This window comes from Curcuma longa, chromosome 20 (assembly GCF_044706935.1).
Source record: "Curcuma longa cultivar G26 ecotype Majalengka, Jawa Barat chromosome 20, ITB_CL_G26_1.1, whole genome shotgun sequence".
Taxonomy (NCBI): domain Eukaryota; kingdom Viridiplantae; phylum Streptophyta; class Magnoliopsida; order Zingiberales; family Zingiberaceae; genus Curcuma; species Curcuma longa.
The window spans coordinates 1,356,671-1,364,565 of NC_133880.1; the positions used below are offsets into that span (position 1 = coordinate 1,356,671).

General features: G+C 41.2%; 1 long non-coding RNA gene across 1 annotated transcript; it reads right to left on the reverse strand.

The window, feature by feature from the left end:
• LOC141813093 (uncharacterized) lies at positions 1-683 on the reverse strand. The gene is made up of 3 exons (XR_012600375.1): positions 336-683; positions 156-235; positions 1-75 (listed from the first exon to the last, which is right to left on the reverse strand). It is a non-coding gene; the product is annotated as an uncharacterized LOC141813093 (long non-coding RNA).
• Between the last annotated feature and the right edge of the window lie 7,212 nt (positions 684-7,895).

Consider the following 7,895-nt stretch of genomic DNA (forward strand, 5'->3'; position numbering starts at 1 on the left):
TTTGCCCTAGAATCACCGCTCCAATCAGTATAATCCACTTTGTTTCTCAGCCGAATAACTTCTCAAACAACCTCCCTGCGATCCAACCGAAACAACCATTCAAACCTTGAGCTAAACCAAACCTGAAATCCGATTAATCCTTAACCGAATCTTACCTTAGGCTGGATTCCTCTCAAGCCCTAGATCCTGCTCTGATCCATCTCCGCTTCTTAGCCGCCCAAACCCGATCAACCTTCTGTTCACGAACAGAACAGAACCACCGATCAATCTCATTAGCAACTCAATAATCTGAGAAAACCAATCAAAATCCCAAAGATCAGAACCATTCAGCTTACCTTAGCTCGCCCTAGCACCAAATCCAGATCCGAAGTGGAAATCCTCGGCTACGAATCTGAGGAGACTGTTGGAAGATCAGGCAGATGAGTCGGCGGCACACAATCACAGTGGAGAGAATCTGCCGGAAGAGGAGACAGCTCATGCTTGGAAATCGAACACCCTGCCGGCAGCGACGACGATCTTGATCGGCCGACGACAGAGCTGTAGAGGCAGTGGAGGCACAGAACGAGATCTGCTCCGAGCTCGAGACCACGCAGAAGTTCGGCCGAATCAGCGAAACAAGAAACTAGGAATCAGGTGGAAGACTCTCACCGGCGGCGGCAGCTATGCGGAGCTCGCGAAGGAGGAGAAGGTGCGATCGCGATTGGGAAGAGGCAGAAGCTACGAGGGAGGGTTTTAATCCTCTCCTAACGGATCAAGATCCGAAACCCAAAACCCCTTTAGCCTTTTAACCCATCTCAAATGAACCGGCCAAAATAAACCCTTTGGTCGAACCGGCCGAACCAAACCAACTTCCATTTTGGTTCACCTGGTTCAATGGTCAAACGACCTCCATTTTGGTCCAAACAAATTTCGTTTTGTTCGTCTTCGCGAGATGAATATTTTCGTATTTATTTTGAAATTTTTCAGTATCTTACATCCTTGGTGGAATCAGGAGTGCTTCTAAAATTCATAGAATCCCCTCGCCAATGATTGTTCATGATTTGATTAATATCATGAACAATCCATACAGGATCATCAGTAAACCTATTATACAATATCAAATAAATAATATTAAATAATTATTAAAATTTAATTGACAATATAATTAATTTAAAATACTTACGAATCACCGAGTGGGACTATCAACACTCATGTCTCTGCAGCGGCCTGTCCGGTCGAAGGACCATCTATGGCTCCTGGGGAAGGTCCTGGAGCGAGAGCTGCACCAGAAGGCGAGGGGGCTGCACCTGAAGGTGAGAGGGCTGGACCTGAAGCCGCTGCACCAGAAGTAGAGGGGGTTGCATCTATAGTAGGGGGGCTGCATCAGAAGTAGAGGGGGCTGCACCGGAAGTAGAGGGGGCTGCACCTGAAAGAGTACTACTACATCTACCCCGTCGCCACTGTCAAAAAATTATATTAGGAAAGATAAAATTATTTGCATAATTAAAATTCGTAAAAACTTACCATGATGTCAGGATAAATGATGTATACAATTTGAATGCACCAGCAAGTCAGGATAAATGATCTATATAAGAAAAAAATGTACAGTTAAAATATTGTAAATAAATCTATCAAAATTTACATATTATGAAGAATAAAAAGAAATTTATAGATTAAAATGAAATATATACATTTACATTCTATTATCTAAGAGTTTAGGATTTATGATTTAGATTTTAAGATTTAGGAATTTTTAAGAGTTTATGATTTATTTTTTAAGAATTTACAAGTTTAGGTTTAGGTTTTTAGGGTTTAGTGATTTTTTAAGAGTTTACGGTTTAAGGGTTTACGAGTTTAGATTTAGGTTTTTAGGGTTTAGTGATTTTTTAAGAGTTTACGATTTACGGTTTAAGGGTTTAGTTATAAGGTAAAAGTGGTTTAAGGATTTTAGGCTTTAGTTTTAAGGTTTAAACGGTTTTAGGGTTTAATGATTTGGAGTTTACGGTTTTAATATTTACAGTTTATGATTTTAAGGTTTTAGAGTTTGTCGTTTGGTATAATTAATTTAAACTAAAATTTAAAATATATATATTCATTAAACTAAATGTAATTATATTTAACAACAAACTTTTAGTTACCTAGATTCTGTTCACAGCTTAACATTACAAAATTATAATGAAAAATCGTAGAGATAAAAATAAACCTTCCATTTCTTTATGCAACCAGCTGAGCATGGAGGACTGATAGCATTATAAAAAATTCTCAACGAAGGTGTCAAAGGATCAAAATAGATCACAAAAGCCAGAGGTGAAATGTATATAGTGGAGATCAATGAAGCAAATCATTATGCTAAATGTTCTTTCAATTGCTTTATTAGATCCCTCAAACCAACAACATGCATTACCTGAATTTTGTCTGGAATCATTAAACTACATTAATAAACTAAAAAATAGTTGGATTCTGATGCAGGAATACATTAATCAACCAGGGTCAGGCAACGCCGCCAATGCTCGGACTCCGTCGGCGATGGGCGCTGCAGCGCCGGCCAGCCCCGCCAGCGCTCAAGCGCTACCGGTGATGGGCGCTGCAGCGCCGACCAGCGCCGCCCCGTGCCGATCGACGTCGGCCCGCGACCGGCCAGGGCTAGGCAGCGCCCGCCAGCACTCCGACGCCGGCGGCGATGGCCCAGCAGCACTCCGGTGGCGAAAAACAACCCCACGACGAAAAAGAAAGGAGGAAGAAAGGAAGCTTACCACGCGATGAGGAAAGATTTCGGAGAGATTCGGAAGAGATTTCGGCAAGATCCGGCGAGATCCGGCAGAAAGACGAGAGTCGGCGGAAGAAGAAAAGAGAAAGTCGCGCGCGCGTAAAGGAAAAGAGAATCAGATTTAGGGTTTAATAAGTATTTGGCGATGAAACTTTTTCGTCGCCAAATTGGCGACGAACAGGCTGTTTGTCGCCAAAATTCGACGACGAACAACGAACACATGCTCGTCGCCAAAATTCGGCGATGAAAAACCTATTCGTCGCCAATTTTGGCGATGAACAAGATATTCATCACCAAAATTCAGCGACAATTGTCGGGGTGGTGTCTTTTTTGCAACGAATTAATATTTCGTCGCCAATTTACGACGAATAAATTATTCATTGCAAAATAGCGACGAATTTCTTTTTGCGATGAATTTTACGACGAATATATTTAGTTGCTAAATTGGCAACTAATATTTTTTTCATCACCAATTTTGTTGCAGATTAGCGACGAAAATTGGTTTCGTCCTAAAATTCGTTACCAATTGGCGACAAAAATAATTCGTCCCAAAAATTCATCATAAAATAACTATTTTTTTGTAGTGTATAATTTTTATTTTATTTTATTTTCCATCTTTATTCTTGTTTCCTTGCTTGTGTTACTTATAAAGAACAGAAAATTATAAGAGATTTCTCCGTCTTCGAAAGATATATGATAAAGAGAGAAATAATGAAGCTATCGATAGGACAATAGGTGTAAAGTAAGAATTGGGGGTTATGAACAGCGTAAAAATGATTTGTCTCTTATGCTTGTGTTGTTGCATATTCGATTTGTATTTTTTGTTGCGTATAACTCTTTCTAGACGAGCACAATAAACGACGATTGAAGCAAGTCACGAATCATTATTCACCTCCTTCTAATGACACCATCGATCCTAACAAAAACATAACGAAGTGAGAGAGAAGACCGAAGAGAATGAGGATCAGATCCTTTTGTTGTTGTTAATATTATCTCTATTATGGGTTAGTCTACCTTGGTCAAGAAAGTTAAGATCTGGACCGATTGGTGGTGGCATGGCAGACGCAATACCTAGCTCCGACTGACTTCCTCGACTTCAACTCATGCCCGACTCCTAGATTGCCCGACCGCCCGATCGCTCGACCGCCCGACCGCCCGACCGCCCGACCGCTCGACCGCCCGACCGCCCGACCGCCCAAGCTCCCTACTCTAGCCCAGTGGCCAAGTTGCGGTTTGGAACCAACTCTGCAACTCACTCATTGCCCCACTCGGTGCTCCACTGGCTTTGCTCTTGAATGAATCCGAGAACTCCTAGATAGAGGTCGACCTCTCAGTCAGCTCAACCTTCTCGAGTTCGCGCTTCTGCCCAGACCATCACCAGAAGGACACGTGCAATGATATAATATTTGATGGTAGCTCACCTACCTCATCAATACAACTTAATTAACATAGCATTGTCCTAGATCATACTGAGTATGGGTGATAAGACCTTTAACTACCGCGGCAATGGGATATTCTCTTTATCGGCAATGGGGCATCTTCTTATCGGCGATGGGACATTTCCCCCAATGACTCCATATAATGGTTCTGCTCCTCACAGGTAGAGGTATGCGCACACACACATTCATCACGCTTAATCTCGTACATTTCTTAGTCTTCTCCATCTCCGATCGATGGACTGACTTAAGCATCAGAGCGGCTAAGCCAGAGCACCTCCCTGACCTCCGTTCTCACCCTCTCTCTCTTTGCAGCCTGATAGGAGCCCCATCGTCTCTCCTCAGCCGGCGGGTCTAGCTCAACTTCACCATCATTAGAGCTAGGAATACTGACGATTCAACTGTAGGCGATCTCAAGCAGGAACAATCTCTTTTCTATGATTGGTCCTTTGGGCTATACAAATGGCCATTTTCTATAATACATGATAATAAAAATGTGTGTAGGTATGGTCTAAGCCCACGTAGACTATACCTTACTATGGTATCTACCCGTCGAGTGCTTTACCCAATTATAGCTTGTCCTAGTTGTTGGATCGATGTGGGCCAGCAAGAGGGGGGGGGGGGTGAATTACCCCTATAAATAAAACTGGATCTCTTGCACAATTTTACAAGGATAAATATTAGTTTTAACAATTAAATAAATTCAACATAAATTAAATAAAATAAACCTAGTAAGAGGTGAATACAAACAGATGTACTTGGTTACAACTTAAGTGGTTGTAAACTAAAGCAGTTGAAGCTTACTATCAAAAACTCCTTGTAGGCGGAAAAGTCTCTTACAGACGTTTGTAGCACAAGATGGAAGCTAAGAAAAATATTTCAATTGAAGTGTCATTTTTCTCTTTAGCTTCTAAGCCTATTTTTTATAATATATGCAAACTAATCTTGATCGTTGATCATAGATAAGATTTGATCTTGATCGTTGATCTTTGATAAAGGATAAATATTATCCTTTAAAAAATAAATATTTATCAACGTTTGAATCATCCTTGATTAAGGATAATTTCTATCCTTAATTTGACAGATGATTAAAAGCTGGAGCGCACGTTGAAGCCACATCAAATTTTGACTTTGTCAAAGTCAATAGAGTTGACTTTTTTAAGAAACATCGTTTGGGTGATTTCTGGCCAACCAGAGTTAGGCTCACCCGAACCCGTTCTCTGGCTTTTCGCCCCTCGAGCGTCCTTCCTCCTAGCTTCTCATTCCTCGAACGTCGTGCATGTCTTTCTCGCTCTACCTGTGTACTCTTCCGCAGTTTTCACGTCTGTCGGATGCACCGAGCCCGTCAGCTCACTCCCCTGTGCCATCCTTCTTGACCACTGTGTCTTCCGCTCGACTTTCTCTGCTCCTAAGCTCCTTCACACTTAGATAGAGCGATTAGACCACAACAAGATCACCTAATCTAATTTGGTTGATCATATCAAAATCAACCGGCGGGGCACCAACACTAGTCATACGGCTTGATGACTTTATCTGACAGAATGTCTATCTAATTATGGTTCATCTTCCCTAGTTTACCCTACAAGGGACAAGGTTGTTCTTGCCAAAGGCATGCTCAGGGATGGTAAGGGCTAGCGACTGTTGAGATGCATACTAGAATCCTAGCTATGTAAATAAACATTCTGAAATGAGAATCACATTTGGTTAATATTTTACAGTGTCCATTTAATCTATACTGTAGACTAACATGGTGTGCGGAGTCACACACAGAAGACCATGTTATCAGTCCCTTATAGATTATAAACAGTGTTCACAACTAAGATGGATTGGACAAACCATCGGAATAGTTGTAGTGTAATTTGGTTTTAGTCTGTTTTGACTATAGAATTACACTAGTACACTAAGTGTGTATTGAGCAGGATCATCTGAGGATTGTTCGATTTATACTGACTATATAATCGAACTAAACCTCTGTAACTATAGATGTACATGCTCTTAATCCCGATATAATAACAAACACGTGTGCTTAATATGTACTTCTTTAATTCATCAAAGGGTGAGGTCTAGATCGATAGATCAATAGGGCCGATGAGTTGGAAAGTAGTATTATGTACATGGTGTGTTGTTGATTATAGAAGGAAACTGTGTCCTATAATCTAGGTTGATGATGTCCCCTTGAGGAACTCATAAGGATTATCATGTAAACCCTGCAGGTGGACCTTGCCCGCATGATAATAAGGTTGAGTGGTACTACTCTTGGATTAGATGTCGATTAAATACGAGTTGTCAGTAACTCATTTTAATTGACGGACATACGATATCTTAAACACAGGGAGACTAATGTACTGATAGTAAGAAGGAGCCCATATTGTAATATGGGATTGGTGCGGTAGTTCGATAATAACTCTTTAGTGGCATGAGTTATTATTGATGAACTAAGGTTATGTGTTCGGGGCGAACACGGGAAGCCTTAGCTCATCAGAAGGCCAAAACCAATTCCTCCTCTAGGTCCCTGTTGTAGCCTCTGGGAATCCTCAAGTCCACCGTGGAAGAATTCGTGAAGAAACCAGACATTCGAGCTCATGCAAGGGGGTGTAATCGATCAGCTGATCGATTACAAACCTTGGTAATCGATCAGCTGATCGATTACCAAGCCTCTGGACAGAACGACTGGTAATCGATCAGCTGATCGATTACCAGGCTTGTAATCGATCAGTTGATCGATTACATGTGTTAATGAGAAGAAGTTACGGAGTTTTAATCGATTCCTTGATCGATTAAAGGCCTAGGTTTGTTTTGGTAACTTCCGGAATTATTCCAAATCTCTCTGATTTGATTGAATCAAATCATACCATATTTATGGAACAATTATACCATGTTTATGGCTCTAATTATACCATAAATAAGGGATGGCTAGGCTATAAAAGAAAGACAAGGCTTGGCTTTAGAAGACACAACAAACTAAAGTTTGGTGGCTGAGAGAACTCTCGGCAGCCTTCTTCTTTCTTCTTCCTCTTCTTTTCAACGAGAAGGAAGGAAAGTTTGCTAGTCATCAGAGGAGAATTCTGGTGGAGAAAATTCTCGAAGGATCGTTGCCCACACAACGTTCGAGAAGAGGAGAGGAATACGGTAGAAGATCAAGAGGTCTTCGGGTACAAACTTCGTCCTTCCGAAACGTCGGAAGAAAGGTATAATTTAATGTTTCCGCTTTAATTAAATTATGATTTTATATTGAATCCTGTAAACCAAACACAAGAGCCCAATGATCTAAACGCGTCGGGCAACTTGAGATCGTTTCCGGAAAATTTTTGTTCTGCAAGAATCTACCGGAACGGTTTTTCAAGACTTTCCCATCAGCGACAAGGTCAAAAAAGTCTAGGGCATTTGGAGGGGCAACTTATATGTGAATCTCAATTATGACCTTAAGCAAAACCTTTTGAGCCCCCTACGTTGAGTCGGATGCTCGAGTTGCTAAGTTGGGTGCTCAAGCGATCGAGTGCCTTGAAAACTAAAGAAGCTACTCAGGTTGCCAAGCACTTGATAAGTTTAGGAGGTGCGTTGGTGGCCAAGCACTCTAGAATTTAACATAAAATCGAGCCATGTGCCTTGAGTTTGTTAACATGGAGCTGCGGCACATGGACTATTCTTCTTCTTCTGCTAATCTTGATGACCTAAGGACAATTACTCGGGTATCAATTTCAAAGCCTAATTAT